The sequence below is a fragment of the Eschrichtius robustus genome, chromosome 3, assembly GCF_028021215.1.
Source record: "Eschrichtius robustus isolate mEscRob2 chromosome 3, mEscRob2.pri, whole genome shotgun sequence".
NCBI classification, from domain to species: Eukaryota; Metazoa; Chordata; class Mammalia; order Artiodactyla; family Eschrichtiidae; genus Eschrichtius; species Eschrichtius robustus.
In genome coordinates, this window is record NC_090826.1 from 176,947,308 (window position 1) to 176,956,757 (window position 9,450).

Consider the following 9,450-nt stretch of genomic DNA (forward strand, 5'->3'; position numbering starts at 1 on the left):
TCAAAAAATAATAATTATTATTTTTTAATTTCATTAATAAGAAATTGTGGAAACCTGTTCATATTAGTACAGACAGACCTCATTTTAGTGTGTTTTGTCATATTGCATTTCGCAGACATTGCATTTTTTAGAAATTCTTCAGTTTCTCAGTTCAATTTCAAATTCTTCATGTGCAGCAATATTGCATCAAATAAGTCTACAGGCACCATTTATCCAACAGTATTTGCTCACTTTGTGTCTCTGCATCATGGTTTGGTAATTCGCACAATATTTTAAAGTTTTTATTATTATTATATTTCTTATGGTCATCTGTGATCAGTGATCTCTGATGTTACTATTGTAATTGTTTTGGGGCACCATGAACCACACCCATATAAGACAGTGAACTTAATAAATGTGTGTGTTCTGACTGCACCACTGACCAGTCCTTTGCCGGTCTCTCTCCCTCTTTTCAGGCATCCCTATTTCCTGAGACACAAAAACATTGAAAGTAGGCCAATCAATAACCCTACAATGGCCTCTAAGTGTTCAAGTGAAATGAAGAGTCGTACCACTCTCACGTTAAATCAAAAGCTAGAAATGATTAAGCTTAGTGAGGAAAGCATGTTAAAACAGAGAAAGGCTGAAAGCTAGGCCTCTTGTGTCAAACAGTTAGCCAATTTGTGAATGCAAAGGAAAAGTTCTTGAAGGAAATTAAAAGTGCTCCTCCAGTGAACACAGGAATGATAGGGAAGTGAAACAGGCTTATTGCTGATATGAAGAAAGGTTCAGTGGTCTGGATAGAAGATCAGACCAGCCACAACTTTCCCTTAAGCAAAGCCTAATCCAGAAGAAGGCCCTAACTCTCTTTAATTCTGTGAAGACTGAGAGAGGCAAGGAAGTTTCAGAAGAGAAGTTTGAGGCTAGCAGAGGTTGGTTCATGAGGTTTAATGAAAGAAGTTCTCTCCATACCATAAAGTACTAAGGTGAAACAGCAAAAGCTGATGTAGAAACTGCTGCAAGTTATCCAGAACATCAGGCTAAGATAATCAATGAAGGTGGCTACACTAAACAACAGATTTTCAATGTAGACAAAATACCCTTATATTGGAAGAAGATGCCATCAAGAACTTTCATAGCTAGAGAGAAGTCAGTGCCTAGCTTCAAAGCTTCAAAGGACAGGCTGACTCTCTTGTTAGGGGCTAATGCAGCTGGTGACTTTAAGTTAAAGCCAGTGCTCATTTACCATTCTGAAAATCCTAGGGCCCTTAAGAATTATGCTAAATCTACTCTGTCTGTGTACAGACAGAGTATAAATGGAACAGCAAAACCTGAATGACAGCACATCTGTTTATACAACATGGTTTACTGAATATTTTAAGTCCCTTGTTGAGACCTACTGCTCAGAAGAAAAGATTCCTTTCAAAATATTACTGCTCAGTGACAATGCATCTGGTCACCCAAGAGCTCTGATGGAGATGTACAATGAGATTAATGTTGTTTCCATGCCTGCTAACACAACATCCGTTCTTCAGCCCATGGATCAAAGAGAAATTTTGACTTTCGAGTCTTATGATTTAAGAAATATATTTTGTAGGGCCATAGCTGCCACAGACAGTGATTCCTATGATGGATCTGAGCAAAGTAAATTGAAAATCTTCTGGAGAGGATTCACCATTCTAGCTGCCATCAAGAACATTCATGATTCACAGGAAGAGGTCAAAATATCAACATTAACACAGTTTGGAAGAAGTTGATCCCAACCCTCATGGGTGACTTTGAGGGTTCAAGACTTCAGTGGAAGAAGTAACTGCAGATGTGGTAGAAATAGCAAGAGAACTAGAATTAGAAGTGAACCCTGAAGATGTGACTGAATTGCTACAATCTCATGATAACACTTGAATGGATGACGAGTTGCTTCTTATGGATGAGCAAAGAAAGTGATTTCTTGAGATGGAAACTACTCCTGATGAAGGTGCTGTGAAGATTGTTGAAATGGCAACAAAGGATTTAGACTATTCCATAAACTTAGTTGCTCAAAGCAGAGGCAGGGTTTGAGAGGATTGACTTCAATTTTGAAAGAAGTTCTACTGTGGATAAATGCTATCAAATGGCGTTGCATGCTACAGAGATATCTCGTCCATGAAAGGTTGTGGCAAACGTCACTGTTGTCTTATTTTAAGAAATTGCCACAGACACCCCAACCTTTAGCAACACCTGATCAGTCAGCAGCCATCAACATCAAGACAAAACTCTCCACCAGCAAAAAGATTATGACTCGCTGAAATCTCAGATGATGGTTAGCATTTTTCAGCAATAAAGTATTCTTAATTAAAGTATGTACACTGTTTTTTTAGACAATGCTATTGCAGACTTCATAGACTACAGTATAGTGTAAACATAACTTTTATATGCACTGGGAAACCAAAAAACTTGTGTGATCTGTTTTATTGAGATATTCTCTTCATTGTGGTCTGGAGCCAAAGTCCCAACATGTCCGAGGTATGTCTGTACCTATGTATTATCCCATTTCTATATCTTAGCCATAAAATATTTGCCAATGTCCATTCTAGGTCAATTACATATTTAAGTAGGCATTAATCATTTTACAATACTGAATGCAATTGTGCAAATACATATTACAGATGTATTTCCCAAACTATAAAATAAAAAAGAGGAATATCTGAAGGTACTGAAGTTTAATCAAATCATTGTCTATCAGCGTGCTCTACTGGAGTTATGATAATTTATCAGTGTTATAATTGATCTATTACAGTTTATGTACCCCTAAAATGATCTTTCATTGAATATCAGGGCATCTTTGAAGATGAAGAAGGAAGAAAGAGGGAGGGGAGTAACCAAATGGGACTAGAGTTGCTGTTGCTCTGTCCGCACCAAAGATTTAAATGAGTCAATCAAAATACCTACTATGTACCTAGCACAAGGATTGTTGTCAGGAGGACTTATCAAGGCCATGCTGTGTGAATGGGTGTTTGAGATGACATCGAGTAATATCAGTTGTACTGAACATGCTGGTCGCTTGTTCCTGACCGTAAAATTAGAGGATTGGTTGCACCATTTCCAATTTTCATTCTCTTCATTATACTTCTGATAATGTAGAACTAACTTGGAATTATTTTCAGACAATTGATAAAATAAACTCATATTGAATTAATTCATGTTAACTAAAATATGTAAATTAAAAAAATTAATTTTCCTAGTTTTTGTATAATTGAGAGATAATATAGAAATATGGACACTCTGTGAACTTTGGACTCAAGTAGACTTTGGGTTTAATTCCTATTGTCCTTAATAAGATCTGTGAGTTTGTCTTTACCTATAAAACTGGGAATAAAAATTCCTTCTTTATATTGTGTGTATGATTATATGGAATAATACATTTAAAAGATCTAGCATCATGACGATGTCGCTCATATCTGACAGGTCATGCCTGACAGTTCTTTTTCTTCATTTTGTGCTTATTTTGGTTGTTTCTAGCACCAGTCTCTTTTGGTTTTTTACTTACTATGCCTTGATTTTTGTAAAACTTATGTCCACCTTACTTCCTCTTTTTAAATTAAGTAGTTTCCCTTTTACGTCTCTTAAAATTTTAGATTTATAGCTGCTCCTCTACATTTGTGATCCATAGAGGATATTTTCTTAAAAGTCAAAGTGTACAATATGAGATGTGAACTCCTGGAAGAAAGCATGTTAATGTTGCCTTTCACCTTAGCCTGATGGGAAAGTTTAAATATGAACAATTCATGATTAAAAATGAGGAGTTAATGACTAAATTGCCTAAGGACAAAGAAAAGGAATTTGATAGATAAGAAATTTACTATGTTTTCAAAAAGAAAGCCCTTGTAATAATTATGCTTATAAAAATACCTTGAATTATATGAATTAAAAAATATTGTATTGCTGTCATTTATATTAAATAGAGTATAAAAGACAGAAAATCAACTTCACTGTCAGTGAAGAGATCCCATGTCCCCCAGGACACATTCCCTAATGTTGAAAAATGGATGGATTGGAGGCCAGAAATAGGGCAAGAAAGAAGTTATCTCTCATAACATAATTTATCAGAATATATGTTAATAGAGGTTTAGAATTATTATTATTAAATAAAGAAGAACAAATTATTACATTTAAAGTTTCTTTTTTTTTTCAAAATTAACTTCCAAAATGTAATAATCAGCAAGAGGAGCAATAATACATGGGTAAGGATTCTTGAATTACACAGATCAAGGGCTGAATTACAGGATATTTTTAAATGGTTGCAAAAAAAGTAATAAGAATAAGCAAAGCAGAAGCAGGAGCAGCAGCAAGCGAGACCATATACAGTCTCTAAAGCCTAAAATATTCACAACCAATTCTTTACAAAAACGTTTGCAGGGGCTTCCCTGGTGGCACAGTGGTTGAGAATCTGCCTGCCAATGCAGGGTACACGGGTTCGAGCCCTGGTCTGGGAAGATCCCACGTGCCGCGGAGCAACTAGGCCCGTGAGCCACAACTACTGAGCCTGCGCATCTGGAGCCCGTGCTCCGCAACAAGAGAGGCCGCGATAATGAGAGGCCCGCGCACCGCGATGAAGAGTGGCCCCCGCTTGCCACAACTAGAGAAAGCCCTCGCACAGAAACGAAGACCCAACAGCCAAAAATAATAAATAAATAAATAAATAAATAGAAGTTTGCAGATCTCTGATATAGGACATATATTTTACGAATAATTATATTAATTTGTTTTTTTAATTTCTGAAGTGATTTTATAAATAAGATCTTATAACTCATTTTCCTTTTGATTAAGTGTGAAAATGGGGAATAATATCTGCTTTACCATATTTAAATGTCATCATTTAAATGACGAGATAATTATCAGATTAAGCTTGGGACAGAAGAGGTAGTTTAAAGGCAAGAATCAAGATGAGGTCACCTCAGGACTATGAATAGTGGAAGTCAAAATTGGGTGAAAGAGGCAGAAAGAAGCCGAGGTTTCATCACTTACTAGATGTCTGGGGCAACAAGTTAGTTACCAAAATTGCACATGCATATACAGACACAATCAGAATCAAACAACCATAGTAAATGGTCATAAATAGTTCTTAAACAAATATCATCATTTTATATATTGCAGTTTAGAAAACATTGAAGCCTATAGTTTATGTTTAGGTTCAATTGAAACCAATGAGGTATATAACTTTCTATAATAAGAAAAAATATAATGATGTTGCATTGATATTAACTCATATATTTACAATTGTTACCTGAATTATCATAAATTTATTGTTGGTATCTAAATTATTGGAGAAATGAATTCTGTGAAGTGAATTGTTTAGCATGAATTATTTGCAAAATAGAAACCAGTAACCTGAGAGTTTGCACTCAGACCCTCTTGGGATGCAGTTTCTCTTAGGAAGAATCTGGTGCCATGAAACACTGAGAATACCGTCTATTCCTATGGACGTTCCAATGCAACAATAACAACATACATAATATCTACTGAATGTTCCTTATGTGCTAAGCCACTTGTAAAAATTATACATAGATTATCCAAGAGCTTTATATACATCATAACTGGTCAAACAGAAAATAGTTTTAACTATTACAAGAGACAGACCATGCTTGCAGAAAATGTTAGATGGGAAGATAACTTTAACAATACAAGCAACACATCCAAAAGACTATTTGTTAGCGTTCTAATGTTGGCCAGTGCTTATGGTGGAGAGTAGTTAGCCTTAAAGCTATTTTATTTTCCGTGGGTAATATTAAATGGAGATTTTCTTTTGGACCACTTTCTCTTAAAAGTATTGTGACAAATGAGCTTTCAAAGAGTGAATTACTGTTAACTTGTTGGCATCTCTTTCCCAAACTATGTCGTTCAAATTTGTTCTGAGGCCCTTATGCCAATGGCAACTCTGAAAGAAGTTTTACAAATATAAGTACTTGTGCCGGGTATTACAGTAATGTCTGCTAGAAATAGTTTTTCTCCAAAGAATTGGAAAATGTTGATAAAACATAAATATTTCAGATTTAGGAAAGATTAATTTCAATCATATTTTAGTATAAATAGATACTTCTAAGGTTAACTCATTGTAAATATACTTCTCCATTGACATTTTTCCTGGAGTCAAATATATTTCATAACATCATAAATCCATAGGAAGTTTTATATGATTGCCTGTATTCTTATATCAAACAGGAGGAATATATTATTATCGAAGTACTACTCAATACAGTGCACTTAAATAGTCATTGGTCTGCAGAACCATGGCATTTGTAGTCTGGTAGTGCAGAAAATTCATCATGAGTGTCCTCAGAGAGACTCAGGCCTTTTTGACCTACTTCACAAGCAAATGAAATACTTTCTTTGCTCACTCCTGTGGTGAAAAGTCAGACAAAAGTTAAAATAAGGGCATGGTTTGGAAAAGCTATGAATAAATTAGCTGTCGGTGCCGGTTAGTGTTGCCATCTGTCAGGTCCAAAACCCACCCTTCTGAACTTTGTTTTGTGATGTTGGGGTTCAGGCTCTGCCTCACTGTGTTTCCCATGTGTCCGTGAGGTGCGTGTGCAAGGGCCCATCTAGAGAAGTGTTCTGGAAATCTGGGAGAAGGAGGAAAATATCTTGACCTTTCCTTGGTGTCCTCTGGTCCCACCTGCATGAATTCAGCAAAAGCCTGTTGTCCTGGCAGAGGTGTTTAGGTCCAGGACCCAGTTTTTTTGTTTTTCTCTGTGTTCCCATAACCAGCTGTAATGTGTTCCCTTAGGGCTGGAAGCACCAGCCCGTAATGCTTTCTTCTCAAGGGTCCCAGTAACTGCAGCTCCCTCCTCCCTGCTGAGGTCCTGGCACCCACTGGCAGCCTTCCCACTTCAGAGATTTTAGTTTCACCTCCACAAAAAACTCTCCTCCAAACTTCTAGGTTCTAATGATCCAAATTCTTCCCTGTGTTTGCCGAATAATTTCTAGAATTACTATCCATGTGTTACCCCAGAATCCTGATTTGGCTTTGCAGTTGTTGACTCACAACCGGTAATGAGTTCTTTGTATTAATTTCTGTTTGTAAAAATAAATGATGTAGCTTCTGCTTTCCTTACTGAATCATGACTTAAACCATCTTTAATTAAAAACTTGACTTTTCTTATTAAAGTCAAAGGAATCTTTTTTAATGCTAAATAAGAATTAAAACAGAAGAAAAAATATCTTATTTTTCTTAGCCCCTATTCCCCTATATACTGTAACAGATTTAAAATGATGAATAAGTATAAAAAAAGAAAAGAGTGACCCAAGGATGCACTTTTCACCTGCCTGTTTCTCAGTCCCGAATGTATGTTTGTGTTAAATTGTTATATATTAATATTCTGCCTTATAAGACAAATTATTTATGAAGATACTGATTAGCAATAGTCAAATGCTAAGCAACCATTATGCAATGGTGCATGGAATACCTTACCTTTATGTATAGGAAGACAGAAAAAAAAGAAAATGAATCCAAGCAAAAAATACAATGAGAGTTAAGATGTTCTATTTAGCGGTGACATGTATATGATATAGACATGTAAGAAACAAAAAATTACAAAGAAAAAAATTCAGTAAGTCACAATATATATAAAACAAATATTTGTCCATCTCTCCACTTGGTTTAGGAAAATAACAGAAAATTTTGAGGTATTTTTCTCTAAATTACTTGTCAAGGTGACTAGTGCTGGGACTGTAAGGTCTTTATATAGCAAGTCATGTGGGTAGAGGTTTTTGATCTCCCAAAGACGATGGCTAAAGACTGGTACTGCTCTTTCATGCTTTGCTGAACTAGTAATTTTCAGGGAAATAATTGTTCAGACAAGTCTTGTTATAAGGAAAATAAATTCCAGCACATATTTCTTCCATCAATGTGGCTTCAGATAAATACCATATCTTTAATAGAAAAGGATGGGAGAGGGTAAAGAATTTGCCATATTTCTTATTTTTGATGATTATACTCCTATGCTTTGTGACTGTGGACAAAAATTCCATTTGATCAGTCTTATACAAATTGGAAAGCAAATTAGGTATCTGAGCAGTAGTTTAGAGTCTAAGTGACCTTTTTGTAATTCAGACCTATGTTTATTTATCACAACAACTATAAATTTATTTCTATTTGAAGTTATTAAAGGTTAAAAAATAACACAAACATGAGTTAATAAGTTGTTGCCAAAATTAACCAATCAATCAACCAATTAATCAAGTTACTCTCTTTATATTTTCCATCATATTTTCAGATGAAAAAAAATGGTCTTTCTACTTCAGATGAAAATTTAATATCAAAAGAGTTTACTGTTGGATTATTTATTTGCATTTTGTTTAAGAATTTAACTTTGCATAGTCTTTAAAGTAGTATTCACTGTTGACAAAAGGATAATTAAATTTGTGATCTTCTCTTTGAACTTGATGTTTAGATGAGAATCATGAAGTTAATGACTAAGAGTGAGCAACTGTGATTTAGGGGAAATTCATCAAAAACATTCCCTATCTACTTCAGATGAAGAAAGATTGTCTAAAAATGTATGCACCAACTAGCTAATCCAGCCTAAAGCATAAAAAGCAAGAAAAAGGTACAAAGTCTTATCAATCACTTTCTCTGATTGAGAAAAACCATAAATTTTCATAAAGGTTAAATATAAATAATTATAATTTATTTAGTAATATTTTAAAATATAAATGTTTGAAAATAAAAGTTAACAATTTTTCTATTTTATTTTAATTTCAAATTTTCTCATTGGTTTTCAGAAAAAACCTTAACTATTTCTCCCTGAAACTTCAAACATGTTCTTAGTTCACAAATTCCTCTCAGTCTTTGGTTTTTGACTATAAGTTTGCATAAAAGGTACATACCATACTTGGATATAAGGTATAAAGTTTTAATATGCTGCCTAGACATACTAACTTAGATCACTGTTTAATCCAAGTCCCCTTTATCCTTTTGTGGGAGAGATAGAGCCCCAACAAGTGATTGCCTTCCTTTGACTTTGCTCCATTTGGCTTAAATTCCCAGTTGAAGGATGCTAGGAACTAGTCCCTTCTAGTAGACCCCACTGACAACCCTACTAACAGTTTCTACTGCAAACTGGGCATGTAACAATAGTCTAAAACCGACAGTCTTACTTGTTCATTAACCTAACTGGCTCTTTATTTTTGTCTCTCTCTGAACAAAATGATCAATCTTTCACATAGGGGTTCTGGATACTGTCATCTGCCCTGCTTTTTCTAATGACCCAGCTGAAATTCCTTATTAGTTACGTGATAGAAACAGAAAGAGGGAATATGCCTTGGATGGTTTCTTTCTGTTTTGTTAGTTTTCTTCAAATTAAGGGCTCTAACTGGAACCAAGGGTCTAGGATTCTAGCTATTCTATTAACTACAAGCTCGATAAGGAAAAACCGAATAACTGCTCCTGGTCTCTGGCTCTTCATCTTTTAATTAAAGGCATTTGGATTAAAT